The sequence below is a fragment of the Palaemon carinicauda genome, chromosome 15, assembly GCF_036898095.1.
Source record: "Palaemon carinicauda isolate YSFRI2023 chromosome 15, ASM3689809v2, whole genome shotgun sequence".
Taxonomy (NCBI): domain Eukaryota; kingdom Metazoa; phylum Arthropoda; class Malacostraca; order Decapoda; family Palaemonidae; genus Palaemon; species Palaemon carinicauda.
In genome coordinates this window covers 86,654,859-86,659,675 of record NC_090739.1, presented here as the reverse complement: position 1 = coordinate 86,659,675, position 4,817 = coordinate 86,654,859, and positions in this window count along the sequence as shown.

The following is a 4,817-nucleotide window of genomic DNA, read 5'->3' as shown; positions in this document are numbered from 1 at the left end:
AATTGCTTGTTGTTACATTTTTTTTCTTTCTTGAATGTTTGTTTATACTTTTCACGCTTAATGTTGTTTTCATTTCACTTCACCATCATTACTTCACAGAAGAATAACTAAATATAGGTACCAATTCAAGTTCATAGGATATATTTTCCTCACTGTTTAACACTGGTAAGTTAGTAAATGCGCATGAAGATCATTCCGGACTTTTATACACCTTGATTAGAACATTTGTAACGCAACGTGTGGCTACAGCTTATCCTATGCAGGTAGTGACCATATAACCATTGTTCTCAATTTTGGGTTGTTCGTCACTACAGTTGTAACATGGGGTTTTCAAGCTTAAGGTTTGAGATATTCTTATGCACATTGTCATGTTCATTTACACTTTTCCTTTTTATATAAATTGCATTTTTTATTCAAATCTCTGTAAATAGTGAATAGTGCACGGTACTATTACTTTCAAAGTTATATTATTCATAAAAAATTTTGAAATGTTATTTGTCATTAATTATGATGTTTGGAAGTTCCATTTTTCATTTACATACAAGTTGCATTCCTTTCTCCTTCATACCTAATATTACCTTACCTGCTAATTTTCATGAATTTGATCTATTTCTCAAGTTGATTATCGGCCACTTTTACTCGAAGGTTTTTTTTTTTAGAAAGTAAATGTAAAGTAAATTCACTACTTACTTTACAAGTGTGGAATCAGCAGGCCGCAAATAAATGGATAATTATACATATATCTTTGAGTTTTGTTATCAATTATGTTCCATATTATCCAGAACAAGTAACATTCTGTTTCGTTTTTTTATCATATATATGATACCTCCATTGTGATATCTCGAGTAAAACAGTATATTAATTTTCTATGGAAAACCATCCTTTTCTTTAGCTCTACAAAGAACAACGGGAATAATGATAGATTTGTCTATAGTTATAGAATATTCTTGTGCCTAATACCAGCCCTTCAGCGTTATTTTTATTTTTTTTTTATTTTTTTATTTCATTTTATTTATTTATTTTTTTTTTTTAAATTGAATAGTAAATCCTTTAGTCTTCCACAGTACAGAAAGAATAACAGTTTCATTTCAGTTAGTAATCTTTCACTACTTTAGACTAGGAAAGCAAAAAATACAATTCATATGTCCATAAAATATGATATTTAAGCTGTCATAAATCTACTTTCTTTACTCAATAATCTTTTGCTCGTGATATCATGGGCATTTTGAAAGATAATTCCTTTTTCATCACATTTTAGGGAAAAGCAGTATAGTGAAAATATAGTTCTCTAATACTTTCTAAACTAACAAAATTAGTGACAGAGAAAAAATCGTTTTCATAGTAATCTGTAAAAATAAAAATAACAAAATTTCCTTTATTATCGTAACAAATCCTCGTACATCTATTTAACATAAACGTGTGGTTTCTGCTATTCATTTTGCGACGTGTAATGTTAGACATAAAAAATCATTGGATATATAGACTACTTATCTATTTCTACAACTAATTTTAACGGACACATATTTGGAAAGTTCAGACCGGCTCATACGATCCGGCCAGATGGCAAACCTTTAACAGCCTATAACTTTTACCGAATGATTTTTAGGACCCGCAGTTACCAAACCGTTGCATCGACCAGCTTCCTTTGAACTAAATTGAATGCTGTTCTATCTCCCAGCATGAACTTTGACAGTGAAGAAAAACGGCAGGCAAATTTTTTACCTCCCATATAGTGTAGATTCCTGGCTTGACAACAATAGATCGAGGGAATAGCAGTAAGTCAGTGTTTTGCTTGTAATTTTCCATTTAAAAACAAAATCGTTATCCTGGTTATATTATGGTCAATTTGAATGGTGAAATTACGATATCAATAAAAAAAGAAAAAAAAATTAAACTATTTATTAGCGGGCAGAAGTTCCTTATAACATTCAGACTGCATTATGAAATTACTTTTCATTTAAAATTTCTTTCCCAACTGAAATTGTTTATCGTTCAAGTAAATTTGTTATTCATGCCAGTATAACTAGGTAATATGGTTGCTCAAGAATAGATAATCAAAAACAAAGAATTAATAGTCAGCGAATTTGCGAGGTAACTCTTCTCATAAAATTCACCAAGTAAATCAGTTTACATATGCCGGGATGACAAAACCCCTTTGCCTCTCTGTCTGTCTAACTGTCTGGCTTTCTCTCGCACTTGAGTTTAGATTTCTCTTAGAGTGAAACGAACATTCCTTTATAATTAAGATAAGCAGTCTAGAATGAAGCCATTTCCCCTCTTTTTAATAAAAAAAAATGCAATAATTTATCAGTCTTCAGAATTATCAACAGGGTGACTTTTTGTAAACTGGCATTGCAATAAATTTGGTAGTTGACAATGTAACTATAAAAAAGAGAATTTGCACAATAAAAAATAATAGAATGGCGTAATTTTATACTTTGCATGCAAAAAATAGTATTTTGAATCATATCAAATAATGCATCGTAATTTGATATTCTCATTGCGGCACACTTCCATTGTAGCCTTAAAATTCAATCAAGATCTTAGATTATTCGGGAAAGTGAAGCAGAAACTGACATTCGAGAATCAGATTACCACATTTACCTTGAATTGGAACCTAATCGCGGGTAAACTAATAAGATTTAAATACCAATAGGGTTCGAAGAGTAATCAATGGAATTAAATCTATTCAGAAACATTTATTTAGAAGATTTTGTAACGGCCCAAAATATTAATGACTAAAGAGAAAATCTAAAATATATATCAAATACACGAGATTATTGCAGGAAATGAATTTGAAGCTACAGTCGGATTTTCAGTGCTCCATATATATTAATGATAGATTTTTACCATTTTCATTTCCTGTGAATACTTAGACTCATTTGATTTTCCAACCACTATTTTCATTTATCAACATTCAAATGCCTTTCTTTCAAGTCCCTATTTGCCTTTCTTCCTTCTTTTAAATTTCTAAAGCCTGTATTCTTGGTGATAAAAAAACGTTTCTTAATCGAATTCATCTTTATCAAAAATAGTGTTTGAAATCTGCCAAATATAATATATTATTTTGCAATTATTAGTAAATATGTCATTTAAGTCCTTTGAGAAGTCTCGAATAACACGAATCAGACACCACCTAGTCAAGACAGAACAACAGCATAATTGTTAAACCATCAAAGAAGCTATTTCTAGGTTTCCAGATGAATTGCTGAAGATAGGCCAGTTGACTGGAAACGGAAAATAAATTTGAAATTCGGGTTAAATGGATTATTTTTGGATATTTGGAATCACGCTCAAAATGGAGTTCATAATTTTATTTCTTCGAAAAATAAAAGAATCTGAAAAATTATTCATATTAGAAACATAGGACTGGGTATAAGAAATTATGTAGTTGCCATGGGTGACTTAAATGCTAGAGTGGGTGCTGGAGAGGTTGAAGGTGTCATTGAGCAAGGGATGGTAATAAGTTATAGTTTTTTTTTTCAAAAAGGAAGATAATAACAAGTATATATGAATAAGAGGGCAGATGGAAGGGTGGTAGAAAGGGTTTTGATGGATTATTTGTTTATAACTAAAACAATGTTTTGAAGATTGAAAGACGTGCACGTGTTTAGGGGTAAGGCTAATGGTATGTCTGATAATTTTTGGTGGAAAGAAAATTAGTTAAACCAAAACAGTGGAGGAATAAAGTATGGGGATGTAAAAGGAGGCAAAAAGGGCGACTTACTGGAGGTTGTGTCACGGTTTGGGTCGTTCATATGAAGAGTGAGAAGAAGTTCTGGAAAGAAGTGAAAAGAGTAAGGAAGGGGTTCGAGAATTGAAGAGACAGGGAAAGATGGAAATGGAAGGTTGTTAAAAGGAGACAAGGTAAGGAAAAGGTGGACGGAATAATTTGAAACTATACTGAATATTGAGGATAATAGGGAGGCAGATATAATTGCTATTGCAAGTTTTCAGGTGCCAGGGATGAGAAAGGAGAATGAGAGAGACATTGCAATGGAGGAAGTGAGAACATTAGAAGAAACGAGAGTAGGAAAAGCACCTGTTATGGATGGTAGGAGGACTGAGATGTTAAAGGAAGAGGATGTGACTGTACCTGAATGGTTGATGAGATAAGGTGTGTTGTACCACTTTATAAAGGTAAGGGATATGTGCATAAGTGTTGTAATTCAAGGGGTATTAATGCGTTGAGCGTGGTTGGGAAAGTGTTTGGTAGAGTACTGATTAATATGATTAAGGATAAAACAGAGAATACAATCTTAGAAATACAGGGTGGTTTGAGAAGAGGTAGCGGATGTATGAATCAAAATTTTACAATTAGGCAGATATGTGAGAAATATTTAGCGTATGATAGAGTTGACAGGGAAGTGATATTAAATGTGATGAGGTTATACAGAATTGGTGGAAGGTTGTTGCAAGCAGTGAAGAGTTTATACATAGGTAGTAAAGCACGTGTTAGGATAGGAAATGAAGTGAGATTGTGGCCGAGACTGGGAATTATGATGTTGCCATGGTTGTTCAATTTATTTGTCGATGGAGTGGTGAGAAAGATGAATGCTCGAGTGTTTGGTAGAGGATTGAAATTGATAGACGATTGAGATCATGAATGGGAGGTAAATCAGTTGTTGTTTGCGGATGATACTGTACTGGTAGCAGACCTGGAAGAGAATCTTGGTCGATTAGTGACAGAGTTTGGAACGGTATGTGAGAGAGGGAAGTTGAGAGTTAATGTTGGTAAGATTAAGGTTATGATATGCATGTGAAGGAAGAGTTGTGCGAGTTTGAATGTCATTTTGAATGGAGAATTACTTGAGGAA